Genomic DNA, 17630 nt, shown 5'->3' on the forward strand with positions numbered 1-17630 from the left:
GTTTTGCTGGTTTCCCCACCCAAAGTTTGGGTGGTTTTTCCATCCTGGGTTGTAAGTGTTGGAATGTGGATCATATGATTGCCTTTGTTGGTTTCCCACATAGTTGGCCTCTTCCCAATCACCTCCTTCAGTGCTTACTTCCTCTTGATCTTGTGTGTGTATTGCAGCCACTTGCTTTGTTTCTAATTTCCTGGTGAGCTCTGCTAGTTGCTTGGCAAACACCTTGTTTTGGGCTAAAATTGTATCAACATGGCTCAGCTCCATGACTCCCTTAGTGTTGTGTCTCTCTGAAGCATAGTAGTACTCATTCTCAGCCACTGTCTCAATCACTTCAATGGCTTCTTCCACAGTATTTTTCCTGTTCAATGAACCTCCTGATGAATGGTCTACAGCCTTCCTTGATTCATAAGAAAGTCCATCATAGAAAATATGCAATTGCACCCAGTCATGGAACATGTCTGGTGGGCATTTCCTTGTTAAATCCTTGAATCTCTCCCATGCCTCGTAGAGAGTTTCACCATCTTGTTAAATCCTTGAATCTCTCAGATCGAAGCCTATTGACCTTTTGTGGGGGGTAGAAACGTGCCAGAAACTTGCTTTCCACCTCATCCCAGGTTGTTAGGCTCTCCCTTGGGAATGATTCCAGCCACTTAGCTGCCTTGTCCCTAAGTGAAAATGGGAACAAGAGCAGTTTATAGGTATCTTCCTGGACTCCATTGGACTTCACAGTGTCGCAAATTCTCAGAAATTTTGTGAGATGTTGGTTTGGATCTTCATTAGCACTCCCACCAAATGAACAATGATTCTCCACAAGTGATATTAGCTGTGGTTTGAGTTCAAAATTGTTGGCCTGAATGGGTGGTTTCTGAATGCTGCTACCACAATTCCCAGAGGTTGGGTTTATGTATGAACTAAGAACCCTCCTCTCAGGAATGGCATTGTTTCCATCAGCTCTCTCATGGTTGTGAACTTCTCTATCCATGTTGAGATCTAGAGCTTCCTCAAAATTGTCCTCAGATTCTCCTTCAGATTCCTCTTCTCTCAGTACTCTCTTCCCTCTTGCTTCCCTTCTAAGTCTATGAAGGGTCCTCTCTGGTTCAGTATATGGAGGGGTTGATGTCTCTTCTCTCCTACCTGTCATACAAGAACACAGCACAGGCAACAAACAAGTGAAATACTCTTGGTTAATGGAAGAGTATGGTTAGAGTAGTTGAGGAATTAATTCAAATAGTTAGTGAGTCAGTGAGTTAGTTGCTTGAATTTAAAGGCATAAAGAAAGAAAGCATGTAACAGAGTGCAGAAATTAAAATTCAACAAGTAACTTGAACTGAATTAACAAAGCAAGAAAAATGCTCAATCTAGTTAACTTCCAATTTGAGAATTGTCAATCAAAAACCAATCCCCGGAAACGGCGCCATAAACTTGATGCGCATAAACTTGTTATGCTACGATTTAGGAAATTGCACAATCGGCAAAATTCCTTCCGGCAAGTGCACCGGTTATCGTCAAGTAAAAACTCACAATAGAGTGAGGTCGAATCCCACAAGGATTGGTTCAATGAGCAATTCGGATTAGAAGTGTGTCTAGTTGAGCGGAATCAAGAATTAGATGAGAGTTGCGGAATGTAAAATTGGCGGGAAACGTAAATGGCAAGAAATTGAAATTGCGGAATCTTAAATTGCATGAATTAAAGAGCGAGAAGCTAAATTGCTGAAATTAAAAGGGAATAGGGGTGATTGCATGAATTGAATTGCAGAATGTAAAGAGAAAGTGGAAATCGGAGATGGGGAATTCATTGGGTTTTAGGAGATATTGAGATCTCCGAATCAAAACATTTTTATCTCTTCCTCAACCAATGCGTTCATTGAATTTTTGCTTGGCAATCTTATATGATTGGATCCCAATCCCTTGGTTCACCAATTCTCTCTAAAAACAAACAAATTTCCAATCCCTTGGCTTAAATGTTCATAAGAAGAGATGATGCTCGATCACTGATTATACCACACAGTTTCATGAACCACAATTTGGTAGGATTACATGTCACAATATCCATCCAAACCCCAATCCAATTCACTGTGAGAAAGCTTCTCTAGCATGAATCCTCCATTCCTTTCCCAAGGTTCCGAAGGATTCCAATTATGGGTAGTTTCTTTCCCAAGACAACTACCCAATGGAATTAGATCGAGAAGCTTTCTAACAAAATTCAAGAGAAAAGATTGAAGAAGAAGATAAAACTATTATTGATTCATTGAATTACAATAGAGCTCCCTAACCCAATGAAAGGGGGTTTAGTGAGTCATAGCTCTGAATTCAATTACAAAAGTATGAAAACTTCCAAAATGAAAAGGTAAAAAAAAGTGCCTCTAACTTAAATTCTATCCTATTTATACACTTTCTTCATTGAGCTTCTGTTGTGTTTCTTGGGCTTTGAGGCCTCTCCCTGCTTTCTTTTTGCTTTGGGTTTATGATCCATAATCTTGATGAGGCTGCTGATCCAAATTCTGTAACATTCATTGAGCCAACTTAGTGATAATCAAGTAATGACACATGACTCAACAAATTGAAATTCCAGACTCATCAATCCTTCAGGCCCAATCCCATAAACCATGATATTCAATTGGGTTTCATACCAGAGTAAGTTTAAGTTAATGTTTGTGCTCAAATGCTAACTTAAACTGCAATATTTTTGGCCCAGAAACCTTTTCCAAGAGTGGCGTTTAAGTTGCAGTTTAAGCTTAAACTGCAGCTTAAACGCCAGACACTTCCAGTGATGCCTTTTGTGGAAGCACGTTTAAGCTTCAGTTTAAGAAGCAGCCCTGGAGGTCGAACACGTTTAAGCTCCAGTTTAAGGTTAAACTGGAGCTTAAACGTGGAAATAGAGAAAGCCATCCTGGAGGTCGAACACGTTTAAGCTCCAGTTTAAGGTTAAACTGGAGCTTAAACGTGGAAGCGGAGAAAGCAACCCCTGGAGGTCGAACACGTTTAAGCTCCAGTTTAGGGTTAAACTGGAGCTTAAACGTGGAAATGGAGAAAGCAACCCTGGAGGAGAAAACTTGGTCGAACACGTTTAAGCTCCAGTTTAAGGTTAAATTGGAGCTTAAACGTGGAAATGGCTCCCTGGTGCATTTTCCATTTCTGGCGTTTAACTTCCAGTTTAAGGTTAAACTGGAGGTTAAACGCCACTTTCACCCTTTCCTCAGCTTTTATGATTTTGGCCGTTTAAGTTCCAGTTTAAGCTTAAACTGGAACTTAAACTCCACATGTGATATTCAAGCTTCCTTTATTGATTTTTGTTGCTTCCTTGCCTAGCCTCTTCTTTCCTGAAATCATCCAAACAACTGCATCAAAGTCTTGCAAATTTTCATGAGAATCTTCCATTCATAGCATTCAAGTAATATAACTAAAAACTCATGAAATTTGCATAAAAATCATACTGTTTGGATGGTTCATTGCTTTGTTATTCTTTTAACCATTCTTGGTTACTTTAAGCTCAAGAAAGTGCATAAAACAACTAAAACTAACAGAAAAATGCTAGTGAAACTAGCCTAAGATGCCTTGGCATCAGTGAGCATCTTTTCTATCTTTTCCTAGTGAATTTGCATTTGAATTACTATGTTTAATCAAGATTTGATTACTTTTAGCCACCATGAATGCTACTTTGAGTTGTGTGTAATTTCTGTTTATTTCAGGGAGTATTCGGATGGATTTGATGGAGTTTTGTAGCAGAAAAGGAAGAAAGCGAATGATGTTGTCAACCCCGACCTTCTTGCATTCAAATTGGAATAACTTGAGCTACAGAGTTCTAATTGACGTGATTTCAGTGGAATTGGAAAGCTAACTTCCAGAGCTTTCCAACAATATATAATTATGCACACTTCTTTCTAAAGTTTGGCGCCACACTCAAGTTTTCATGGAGAAATTTAATGCTAGCTGGTTGAAGCCAAACTTGAGAAACCTCAAGTTTGGCGCCAACCAAGAAGGAGTGAAGATTGCATTGCTGATTGGCCGAAACCAAACTCGAGAAAACTCAAGTTTGGCACCAAGCAAAGAGGAGTGAAGGTTGCACACGTACCACTTCACGCCAAACTTGAGGAGGCGCCACAATCAAGACTTCCAAGGAATGCATGCTGACCACTCCACGCCAAACTTGAAGAAGCTCAAGTTTGGCGCCAACATTGAATACTTAAAAGGGAAGCTTTTGGTTCTTTTCAAGCCAAACTTGGATTTTTCAAAGTTTGGCGCCACACATAGCAAAAGTGGTGGTCCCCATTCCTCTTTCAAGGCTGCACGAGATACATCAAATTTATCTTGATTTAAATTTTATTTTATTTTAAAATAGGAAAAGATATTATTTAGTTTTAGGAAATATAATTTACATTAATTAGGATTAGATATAAAAAGAAAAATAATCAAACCTTCGGGCTAATCTCTTCTCACCTACCTCATTCCGTAATTTTATAGTTTTCAGAATCCTAGTTTTCTCTCTGAACCATGAGCAACTAAACCTCCACTGTTAAGGTTAGGAGCTCTGTCTATTGTATGGATAGATACTATTATTTTTCTATTTTAATTCATGTATTGATTTTTATTTCAAGAATTGTTTTTGTTCTTTATCTTATGAATTTGGGTGGAACGGAAGTATGACCCTTGTTCTAATTGAGTTCTTATATAACTTGGAAAAGCTCTTTACTTGAACAACAGCTTGAATTTGGGTAATTAGGGTTTTTGTGGCATATAAACTAGAATTGAACTTCACCTTCTAATTGAATTAAGTGACCAAGGAATTGGCGGTTGATGAAGGTTAGAGGAGACTAAAAAGGTCTAAGGAATTAGGGTTTAGTACATATAGTTTGCCATGAATTGAATCTTGCATGATTAAAATAGTTGGTAAGAAAAGTCAATCCGGAAGATAGATATCTCTGAAACCTTAACTATTTCCTCCATATATTATTCTTATCAATTTACTGCTTGCTTTTCTGATTCTCTGAATTACTGTTTGATGCATTTGAACTTTCAAAACTCTTTTCTTCTTGTCTGACTAAGCCAATCACTCAATCATTGTTGCTTGATCCATCAATCCTCGTGGGATCGACCCTCATTCACTTGAGGTACTACTTGGTACGACCCGGTGCACTTGCCGGTTAGTTTGTGGATTGTAAATTCCGCACCAGACGACTGGTATATTTTGAATTACACATTGTATTTGCTATCAGTATGAGTCTCTAAACCTCCTAGGTTGAGGGGAGGAGCTCTGCTGAGTTTTATGGATTAATAAAGTATTACTATTTTATCTTCAATCCATGTTTGATTCTCTATTCTAAGATGTATCTTCGTTCTTCATCCTTATGAATGCGTTGAACTAGTATAAGGTTATCTCATTCTATATGGGTTCAAAGTGAGTCTTTCATCGGACAATGATGAACCACTATCTTGATTATACATCTCTTAGACAGCTAATCCACGACTTCGTTGGGGACATCTCGAGACACCAGTTCAGCCGAGGTATGGAGAGATTAGAGTCTTTGTGGTAGAGGCCAGAATCAAAGGCGCAGCATTCTCTGATCCAGAAGATTCGATCATGTCTGTAGTGTTTTGAGTAGGATCACTAAGGGGAATGGACTGCAGGAGCTTCACTCTCAATCAGACTAGATCTGCACTAACTCTGGGGTTAAGCACTGGAGGAGCATTGGCGACCTCTCAAGAAAGGCGTTGATCACATACAGCCTGTCATAGAAGAAATCATTCACAGTTGGAGGAGATAGTAAGACCGAATTGATTCAGAAGAGCAAAGCATCTCCGAAGCCTTAACCATCTTCTTATCATTACATTCACCATCAATTGAATAACATTTTCTTTATTTTCCTTTTATGCGTTGTAAACAATCAACCAACTTTTCTATTCGCCTGACTAAGATCTACAAGATAACCATAGCTTGCTTCAAATCACAATCCTTATGGGATCGACCCTGACTCACTCAGGTATTACTTGGACGACCCAGTGCACTTGCTGGTTTATTTGTGCGAAGTGTAATTCCACGCACCAAGTATTTGGCGCCGTTGCCAGGGATTGTTCGAGTTTGGACAACTAACGGATTGTCTTGTAGCTTAGATTAGGTATTGTTTTTTAATTTTGTTAGAGTCTTTTATTTTCTTTTTCTTTTTCGAAAAAAAATCAAAACTTTTTCAAAAACCTTTACTTTTCTTTATTAATCTTGATATTTGGTTTGAGTCTTTTGTTCTTGTTCTTGTTGATTTTTCGAATTTCTTGAGTCTTTTTCTAAAAATTTTCAAAATTACTGTCTTTTATTTAAATCTTTTGTCAATCTTTAAGTTTGGTGTCTTCTTGTATTTTTTCTTTTAAAATTTTTGAAATTTGTGTCTTTGGTTTTCAAAATTTTTGAGTTTGGTGTCCTTTGCATGTTCCTGTTTTCTTTGAATCTTTTGAGTTTTGTTCTTGGTATTTTTCTTGATCTTCTAAGTGTTCTTGTTTTTCTTCTTGCTTTGATCTTATAATTTTTAAGTTTGGTATCTCTTTGTATTTTTCTTTGCAATTTTTGAATTCTAGGTGTCTTAGATCTAAAAATTTTAAGTTTGGTATTTTTTTTGTTGTTTTTCTCTTTCTTCATTAAATTCAAAAAAAAATCTTTTCTTATCTTTATCTCAATTTTCGAAAATTACAACAAATTTTTCAAATTTTAATTTCAAAATCATTATCTTATCTTACCTTAGTTTTAAATTTAAAATTCAAATCTTTTCAAATTCAAATCTTTTCAAAAATCATATCTTTTTCAAATTACTAACTTATCTTTCTATCTTTCTTTAAAAATTCAAAAATCTTATCTTATCTTATTTCAAATTCAAATTTTAAAATTCAAAATCAAATATTTTTCAAAAATCAAATATCAAATCTTATCTCTCTTTTAAATCTTTTTCAAATTCTTATCTTATCTTTTCTAAATTCAAATTTTAAAATCAAATCTTTTTCAAATCTTTTCAACCTCTATCTTATCTTTTCTAATTTTAAATTGTAAATTCAAATCTTTTTCTAATCTTCTATCTTATCTTAATTTCAAATCTTTCTTAATTAGTTACTTGTTTTCTCTTTCTTCTTTTTCAAAACTTCTTAACTAATTCTTCTCTCTTCTAATTTTCGAAAACATCTTCTCTTTTTCTCTATCTTCTTTTTCGAAAATTCATCATTTAATTTTCAAATCTTTTTAGTTAATTAGCTTTAATTTTTGAATTTAATTAATAATTAAAAATAAAAACAAAAATACTTTCTCTTTTTACTTCTAATTTTCGAATTTCTATCCCTCTCTTTTCGAATTCTTTTTGTCTCTTATCTATCTTCATTCTTCTTTTCTTTCTTCTTCACATCTCATAGGGAGTCGTCTATTCTTGAACATAGAGCTCTCATTCTTCTTCTTTCTTATCTTCTTTTTCTTGTTTATGACCAGGAACAGAGATAAAGAGCCTCTCTTTAAACATGATCTTGAACCTGAGAAAACTCTAAGGAGGCGTTTACAACAAGTTAAAGCACAACACTCCGCAAGAAACCTCTCAGAAAATTTCGAACAAGAAGCTGAAGACATGGCAAACAATGCTAATAATGGAGGAGATACAAGAAAGGTACTTGGTGACTACACCATACCAACTTCTTATTTCTATGGAAGAAGTATTTCCATACCTGCCATTGGAGCTAACAACTTTGAACTTAAGCCTCAGTTAGTATCTCTAATGCAACAGAATTGCATATTCCATGGACTTCCACTGGAAGATCCACACCAATTTCTGTCGGAATTCTTGCAAATCTGTGACACTATTAAGACCATTGGAGTGGATCCTGAGGTCTATAGACTTATGCTATTTCCCTTTGCTATTAGAGACAGAGATAGGATATAGTTGGACTCTCAACCTAAAGAAAGCCTAGACTTTTGAGAGAAGCTGGTCAATGCTTTCTTGGCCAAATTATTCCCTCCTCAAAGAATGAGCAAAATTAGAGTGGAAGTTCAAACCTTCAGACAAAAAGAAGGTGAATCCCTTTATGAAGCTTGGGAAAGATACAAGTAACTGATCAGGAGGTGTCCTCCTGACACACTCTCAAAATGGTCTATCCTAGGTATCTTCTATGATGGTCTGTCTGAGATATCCAAAATATCATTGGACAGTTCTGCAGTTGGATCACTCCACTTGAAGAAAACACCTGAAGAGGCAAGAGGACTCATTGAGATGGTTGCAAACAACCAATCTATGTACACCTCTGAGAGAAATCCTGTGAACAATGGGATCCCTCAGAAGAAAGAAGTTCTTGAAGTTGACACTCTGAATGCCATATTGGCTCAGAACAAGATCTTGACCCAGCAGGTTAATATAATCTCTCAGCATTTGACTGGAATGCAAGCTGCAGCTGGCAGCACTCAAGAAGCTTCCTCTAAAGGAGAAGCTAATGATCCTGACCAACCCACCATGGAGGAGGTGAATTACATAGGATAACCCTATGGAAACACCTACAATCCCTCATGGAGGAATCATCATAACCCTTCATGGAAGGATTAATAGAAGCCTTAGCAAGGCTTCAACAATAATCAAGGTGGAAGAACCCAGAATAGGTTCAACAACCGACCACCATTCCCATCTTCTCAAGGGAATATGGAGACCCCTAAGCAGAGCCTTTCTAACTTGGTAACTATAGTCTCTAACTTCTCTAAGACCACTCATAGTTTTATAACTGAAATAAGGTCCTCCATCAGAAATTTGGAGGTACAAGTTGGTCAACTGAACAAGAGAATCCCTGAGATTCCTCCTGACACTCTTCCTAGTAACATTGAAATAAACCCAAGAGAAGAGTGCAAGGCCATCACCATTGAGGATGAGGCCGAATCTGGAGAAACTCAGATGGCATTGAATACTAGTGAGGAAGACCTCACTGGGCATTCAATGCCCAAGCTGGCACAGAAGCTGGCGTTGAACACTAGTGAGAAATACCTCACTGGGCATTCAACGCCCAAACAGGCATCAAAGCTGGCGTTGAACGCCAGTGAGGATGCCCTCAGTAGGCGTTGAACGCCCAAACTGGCATTAGAGCTGGCGTTGAACACCAGGAAGAAGGTCCTTCCTGGGCGTCCAACGCCCAACTTGGCAAAGGAACTGGCGTTAAACGCCAGTGAAGGGATGCATGATGGGTGTTCAACGCCCAAAGAACCATCAGAACTGGTGTTAAATGCCAGTAAGGGAATACCTATTGAGTGCTCAGCACCTACTGAAGAAATTCCTATCCAAGAATTAAAGGAAGCCAAAGCTCACATAGAGACCATAGAGGTTCCCTTGCATGCACTCCTGCGTGCATGAGTTCTGATGAACACTCATCCTTTGACGAGGATGAGGATACTAGGGAAGAGCAAGTTGCTCGATACCTAGGAGCTCTCATGAAGCTGAATGCTAAGTTATTTGGTACAAAACCTTTGGAGGAAGAACCTCCAGTGCTCACCAAAAAACTCAAAGCTTTGGTACAACAGAAGCTACCTCAGAAGCTTCCGGATACCAGACGCATCATAATTCCTTGCACCATAGGCACCATGACCTTTGAGAAGGCTCTGTGTGATCTAGGGTCAAGTATAAATCTCATGCCACTCTCTGTAATGGAGAAGTTGGGAATCTTCGAGGTACAAGCTGCAATCATCTCACTAGAGATGGTAGACAAAATCAATGAAGAAAGCATATGGCTTAGTAGAAGATGTATTAGTAAAGGTTGAAGACGTTTACTTCCCTGCAAACTTCATAATCTTATATACTGGGGAAGACGAAGATGAATCCGTCATCCTTGGAAGACCTTTCCTAGCCACTGCCAATGCTATCATTGATGTAGCTGAGGGAGAACTGATTTTACAACTAGGGGAGGATCACATCTTGTTCAAGATGCCTCACCCCAACTCTCCCTCTGAGAAAAGAGAGATAACTGTGCAACACGTAATGTTCCAACTATCTCTTTCATTGCAGCGCTTTACTAAGCCCCCAAACATCAATTCTAAGTTTGGTGTTGGACAGCCATCAACAAGCAATGAGAACAAAGGTGCTAAGAAGAAAGTACCTAAAGGTTGGAGGGACAAGAAAGTCCCTACTGAAGGCCTCTCACTTGGTATGAGAGTCGTCTTCACCAAGAAACCAGTCATACCACATACAGTGAGGCGTGTCCTGTCTCTAGAGCATGTGGAGCTCATCCATGAGAAGACAAGAAGAAAGTTCACTGTAAGGGACAAAATTCTGAGCTCATTTCCATCTCCGTAAGGAGCTAACCGTCAAGCTATTGACGTTAAAGAAGCGCTTGTTGGGAGGCAACCCAACCCTATTTAATTATTTCTATTTCCTTTTAATTCCTTAAATTTTTTTCTTTGGTATTTCTTTAGGTTCATGATCATGTGAAGCATTCAGAACAGAGACAAAAAGGTTCAGCAATGAAAATAGACCACTCTGGATAGAGTGTCTTGCTAACATTGAACGCCAGCTAGGGAGCACTGGCTGGGCGTTCAACGCCCAAAATGGCAGCCTTGTTGGCGTTTGAATGCCAACCCTGGGTAGAGCTCGGGCGTTCAACGCCCCAATTAGCAGCATAGCTGGCGTTGAACGCCAGCCCTAGGTAGACCCTGGGCGTTCAAACACCCATGAAGAAGGTAGGGAATCTGAATTCCCTAGCTTCTCAGAACCAGTAGGTCCCACAGCATCTTTACCTACCCCACTTTCTCTCTCTTCTTTTCACACTTCCCCATACACTCTTCCCTATAAACCCAAACCCAATCACATCCATATCACTTCCCCAAAACCATCATAACTCCCACCAACCCCCACCCACTTCAAAATCAAACTTCCCTCCCATTTACCCCACCCATAACCGAACCCTAACCTAGCCCACTCCTATAAATATCTCCTCTTACTAACCCTTCATACACACACCTCATACACTCTAAAGCCCCCTTAACCGAATTTCCTCTCTTCCTCCATCTTCATCTATTTTCTTCTTCTACTCCATTCTTCTCTTTTATTTATTTTTTCTCGAGGACAAGCAAACCTTTTAAGTTTGGTGTGGGAAAAGTGTTGCTTTTTGCCTTCCATTACCACTTATGGCATCCAAGGTTGGAGAACCCTCTAGAAAAAGTAAAGGAAAGGTCGTAGCCGTCACCTCCGAATCTTGGGAGATGGAGAGATTCATCACCAAAGTCCACCAAGACCACTTCTATGAAGTAGTGGCAAAGAAAAAGGTGATCCCTGAGGTCCCTTTTAGGCTTAAGAAGAATGAGTATCCAGAAATCCGAAGAGAGATCTGGAGAAGAGGTTAGGAAGTCCTAACCAATCCCATCCATAAGGTTAGGATCTTAATGGTGCAAGAGTTCTATTCTAATACATGGGTCACGAAAAACCATGACATTAGTGTGAATCCAAATCCCAAGAATTGGAGCACCATGGTCCGATGGAGAATCTTGGACTTTAGTCTAGAAAGTGTGAGGTTGGCGTTCAACTTGCCTTTGATGCAAGGAGACCTACATCCTTACGCTAAAAGAGTCAAATTTGATCAGAGACTAGATCAAGTGCTCTCAGACATCTGTGTGGAAGGAGCACGGTAGAAAAGGGATTCCCAAGGCAAGCCCATTCAACTAAGAAGGCTTGACCTCAAACCCTTAGCTAGAGGATGGTTGGAATTCATCCAACGCTCTATCATCCCCACTAGCAATCGGTCAGAAGTGACCATTGACAGAGCCATCATGATTTATTGCATCATGATTGGGAGTGAGGTGGAAGTACATGAGGTGATACCTCAAGAATTGTACAAGATAGCTGAAAAGCCTTCCACCAAAGCAAGGTTAGCTTTCCCTCACCTCATTTGTCACCTATGCAATTTAGCTGGAATTGTCATAGAGGGAGATATTTTCATTGAGGAGGACAATCTCATCACTAAGAAGAGGATAGAGCAAACTAGAGAGCATGCACATGAGCCTGTGCAACCGCCTCAGCAAGAAATCCCTGAGATGCCTCAAGGGATGTATTTTTCTCCTCAAAGCTATTGGGATCAATGGCATACTTCTACAAGAGAATTAAGCTCTAATATGAATTAGAGCGTCAAGAGCATTCCACCATCCTTAATGAAATTAGAGAAGATCAAAGAGCTATGAGGGAAGAACAACAGAGACAAGGGCGTGACATTGAAGAGATCAAGCACTACATTGGATCCTCAAGGAGGAGTAGTAGCCGCCATCATTAAGGTGGATTCGTTCTCTTAATCCCCTTTTCTGATGTTATTTTTCTGTTTTCTGTTATGTTTTATTGTCTGTTCTCTTGTTCTTGTTGCATGATCATTGATGAGCGGATATTTTATATGCTTTTTGGCATCACTTTCATATACCTTTTAGTGTGTTTTATTTAGTTTTTATTGAGTTAAATAGGTTTTAGTGTTAATTTCATATTTTTGGATTCTACTATGAGTTTTTGTATTTTTGGACAATTTCAGGTATTTTCTAGCTGAAATTGAGGAGTTGGAGCAGAAGTCTGATTCAGAGACAGAGAAAGCACTGCAAATGCTGTCTGGATCTTACATACCTGCATTCGGAAGAGCTTTTCTGGAGCTACAAAAGTCCAAATAGAGCACTCTCAACGGCTATGAAAATATGATTTCCAGAGCTTTTCAACAATATATAATAGTATATAGTTTACTTCGGATTAGAAGGCCTAAAACTAGCGTCCAACGCCAGCTTCTTGCCCCCTTCCAGGCGTCCAAGGCCCAAAGAGCAGAGACCAATGTACAAACGCCCAAAGAGGACCCCTTAGCTGGCGTTCTACACCCCAAAGACCTCATAGCACATGGATCTCATCAAAGCTCAGCCCAAACACTCACCAAGTGGGCCCCAGAAGTATATTTTAGCACTAAAAAGACTATTTTACCCTACTAGTTATCTGTTTAGTATTATTTTACATCTCTCATAGGGGAGACACATATCATTCAGCATTATTCATGTTTTTCACTTGTATTTTTACTTCAGTATGAGTTTCTAAACCCCCTAGGTTGAGGGGAGGAGCCCTGCTGAGTCCTATGAATTAATAAAAGTATTACTATTTCTCTTCGATCCGTGTTTGATTAATTCTAAGATGTATATTCGATCTTCATCGTGGTGAATAGGATGATCTAACAAATTAGCTCTGTTCATCACATTAAGACGAACATGCCTAACAAACACCCGCGTCTACTTGGGTTTAGAATACATCTTTCACTGGACAAGGACGAACCAACAGCTATGTTTATACATCTCTCAGACGGCTAATCCATGACTTCATTGGGGACTTCTCGAGACATTAGTTCAGCCAATTTCTGAGGAGATTAGGGTCTCTGTGGTAGAGGCTAGAACCCAAGGTGCAGCATTCTTTGATCCGGAAGATCTGACCTTGTCTGTGGCATTTTGAGTAGGATCATTAAGGAGAATGAACTGTATGAGCTTCACCCTCAATCAGAATGGATCCTCACTAAACCTGGGGTTCAGATCTGAAGGAGTATTGGCAGTTGCTCAAACTAGTGTCAATCACATATAGCCTGCCATTGAAGAAACCATTCACAAGCAAAGAGAGCAGTAATACCAGAGTTAATTCAGAAAGACAAAGCAACACTAATCCTCAAATTTATTCCCATTATTGATTCCATTTATTTTCTTATCCCTATTTACCTTTCAATATAACAAGTACTTATACAAAGTTTCAACAACTCCTTCTGATCTGTCTGACTAAGACCTGTAAGATAAACATAGCTTGCTTCAAGCCACAATCCTTGTGGGATCGACCATGACTCGCTCAGGTATTACTTGAACGACCCAGTGCACTTGCTGGTACTGCTGTACGAAGGTGTGGGGTTCGTGCGCACCAATCATCTATGTCTTAAAGCTATAAAATGTTTCATATATCTCTCACCTTACTTAAAAGAAAATTTTATTTGAAAAGAATTGAGAGATACATGAATTTCAAGTTCTATAATAAGAATAGTCAATTATTTTGATGTGGTGGCATTGCTTTTATTTTCTGAATGTATGAATGAACAGTGCATATTTGACATTGAAATTAAGAATGTTGGCTCTTGAAAGAATGATGAAAAAGAAAAGGTATTATTGGTAATCTAAAAAATCCATAAATTAATTCTTGAAGTAAGAAAAAGCAGCAAAATGAAAAAGGAAAAAGCATGTTGCAATAAAAGAAAAAAATGTATACATGCATGCAGAAAAAAATGAATGAAAAATAAAAAGCAGAAAAAGCCAATACTTAAAGCATATGCATCTCTTTTCAATGATAAAAGAAAAATCTTGGTGTACATATCTTGCAACTTAAAAAAAAAGAGAGAGAGAAAAAAAAAGTCTGTTGTGCGTACGCACATCTCTGTGCGCACGCACACTTCTTAATCCCCTCTCTGTTCAGAGCGTTCGCACACCCTTGTGCGTCCGCTCACCTTCCATTTTTTCATCTAGTGTGCGTGCGCACAAGTGCTGTTTTGGGCACATTTTTTATTGCTCTTTGAATTAAGTCCTAACGCACTTTCGCCCCCTCCATCACTCTCTTCTCTTGCTTTTCTCCTATTTTTCTACCTGTTTTACTTAGTTTTCATTGCATCTCATTTTTATTTTAGTAATTATATTAGTTTTGGTTTAGTTGTTTGTTAATTAAATAAATTGCAAGTGTTTGTTTGATGTTAATTGGGTTGCTTCTTGATTGGATTTCATCAATGTACTTATACTTTGCTTTAAATACTAGTTCCTAGTGGGTTTTATGATTCATGTTTTCATTGCATCCTAGCACAAGTTATTTATAAGTGTGTATTGAATATAAGTGAATTGAGTTGAAATTACTTGTTCATCATGATTTTCATATCAAATTTGTCACATAACAAGGCACTTGTTTGTTTTTAATGCTTTGCATTTGTTTGAGTAACTCAACTTGATTCTTATCAAGTGTGTCACTTTTTGCAACAAGTACCTTAATTATGTGACTATTGCATGATGTTGGGGATAAACAAGTAGTTTGCTTTTTATCATTGAATTGGTTATTGTTTATCGTGCCTCTATATTCATCTTGCGCTTTCATTTGCACAATTTCAATATCCAATATCTCAAATGTTCAATTCACTTTAGTTGTAGTTACCTAGGTTTGTTTGTACCTTCACTCTTGCTTATCTTTACTTGCAACCTAGACTACTTAATTGAGGAACACAAGCTATTTCTTTTAATTATGTGGTCACCGTTTTTATCCGGCCAATGTGTGTGTTCTAAACCGTACACACTTGAAATACACATTGTCTTTTATCATACCACACACATCTAATTTTTTCTTAATTCCTCTTTATTTGTTTTATACAGCAGCCCGAGCCCTAGTGCCCACCAGCTAAAGGTGGAGTCTCACATCTCTCCACCCCCGGATTATGTGCATGCACGGAGGACTGTGCAATATTTAAGTGTGGGAGAGGATCCGTAATTTTCGGGGCATAAATTTCTCTCTCTCAATACTTTGCACTATTTCTAGTTTTGATAGTTATGTTTTTGTGAATATTTGTTGGTATTTCATTGCATTTTGCTTAGTTTGCTTATATATCTTAGTTTGCTTATAGTTTTATTTTAGTTTGCTTATAGTTTTATTTACATGTTACCTAGTATAGGAAATAAGTTGGTAAAAATAACAAGAAATTTTTAAGAAATCTCTTTTAGGGCGTTCCATTGATTGAATTTGAAAATTTATTTTTCGACTTGCTTGAAGTATTTTTATGGAACATAGAAAAGAGTTTGAACAAAACACCTAGTGAGATTTGAGCTTTAATGGTGTGGTTGCACATTTTCGACCACAAAATTTTGTTCTTGTGTGTTATACTCCTTTTATGATTGTGATCTTAGATTTTCTTGAATCTTTATGTCCTATATTTGATGTTTTGAATGCATTTAGTATGATTGAGGCCATTTTTGAAATTAAACTCAGTAAACCATATGGCCAACCCTTACATCTACCTTTGTAACCCAATTTTGAGCCTTTAATTTCCTTTGTTCTAATTTTAAGCACATCTTTATCCCTAAGCGGAAAACCATTAATGTCCATGAATTGTACCTTTGATTAGCTTGGGTTGAGGAATGTGTGTTAATCAAGTGTGGGGAGAATTTGTGGGAAAATATTGGTAGAAAGTTACTTTGGGTGTTCATTAAGAATATTTGGAAAAATGGGTAAACACTCATGCATTCATTAATTAAAACATATGCATCTCTTTTTTATGGTAAAAGAAAAGAGAAATCTTGGTGTACATATGTTTCTTGCAAAAAAAAGAAAAGAAAAGAAAAAGGAATGGATGATAATAATAATGTAAATAAAGGATGCATATGTGTGTGAATTAGAAAGAAGATGCATGAGTGAATGTGAGAAATGGGATAAATAGGGAGTTAAGTTGGTTTCTTTGGTGTAAATAGGTTAATATAGGATTATGTGGGACACTTGAGCTAATCTAAGATCCAATCTACTAGCCCACTTAACCATATTAATCCTACTCTTATCCTAACCCCATTACAACCCTCCAAAGACCTCATGATATTTGTATTCATGCATCAAGTATGTGTTGATTGTTAGATGACTAGCAAATCTTAGAAAATATGATTGAAGGAAAATTGAGTGATTAAGCCCTAAACATTGAGCGATTAGAGTGAATACATATCCGGTGAGGGGTTTGATCGCTCAATTCTATGTTTCCATCCCTTATTTTGTGTTTTCTTGCAAGTTGTTGAAATTAATTTTTAAAACTTCAAATCAAATCTTTGGACATTGATCACATTGCGTTGATTCTTTGCCTTGGCCCTAAGGCTTGTTTTGGATTGATTAGAATTCTATTGTTTGTTTTTGCAAAACTCCATAGGAACCATATTATAGATAGAGGTAGTTAATATTTAGCATAGTTGCATGCATGTAAGTAGTTGCATTGAATAAGTTGCTTGTCCTTTTACCCTTCTCCTTTGATTGTGATTAGCATGAGGACATGCTATTATTTAAGTGTGGAGAAATTGATGAATCTATATTTGATGATAAATTTTGGATTGATTTGAGTGGATTTTATCATATAAACCCACATTTATTCATCTAAATAGCATGCTTTTGTGTTTTCTCTCTAAATTGCGCCTATTTTTTGCAAAAACATGCTATTTTGTGCTTAATTTGATCAATTTTATTCCACTTTCATTCTATTTGATGCCTTGATATTTTTTATGAGTGATTTCAGGTGTAATAGATTAGAATAGCTTGATAAGAATGGAAGAGAAGCATGCAATTGGGAGAAAACATTAAGAAAACAAAGGAGAAGCACACAGCTAAGTGTGCGTATGCACAGGTACCAGCGTGTGACTTCATTAATGAAGCACGTGGCTCGCGATTTTGGGGGCCTCCTGGCCTAGTTCTGGAAGGCTGAAGCTAAAATCAAAGTGCTATATGAAGGGGCAATAACACATATGAAAGGGAGCTCACTTTAGATTAGAAAAAAACACATAGTAGGAGTAGGAGTAGTGTAGCATACAAATTCTCTCTTAGGATTTTTATTAGGTTTTCAATATAGCATTTTATAGTTCAATTTTGGTCTTAGATTTTGCTATC

General features: G+C 37.7%; 1 non-coding gene and 1 pseudogene across 1 annotated transcript; one reads left to right on the plus strand and one right to left on the minus strand.

The window, feature by feature from the left end:
• Nucleotides 1-454: 454 nt before the first annotated feature.
• On the plus strand, nucleotides 455-556 carry LOC148574128 (small nucleolar RNA R71; annotated as a pseudogene).
• Nucleotides 557-7991: 7435 nt separating this feature from the next.
• Nucleotides 7992-8098, minus strand: LOC148574129 (small nucleolar RNA R71). Its single transcript, XR_015906469.1, has one exon. It is a non-coding gene; the product is annotated as a small nucleolar RNA R71 (small nucleolar RNA).
• Nucleotides 8099-17630: the final 9532 nt, after the last annotated feature.

This window comes from Arachis ipaensis, chromosome B2, assembly GCF_059453495.1.
Source record: "Arachis ipaensis isolate K30076 ecotype BB chromosome B2, ASM5945349v1, whole genome shotgun sequence".
In the NCBI taxonomy this organism is placed as follows: domain Eukaryota; kingdom Viridiplantae; phylum Streptophyta; class Magnoliopsida; order Fabales; family Fabaceae; genus Arachis; species Arachis ipaensis.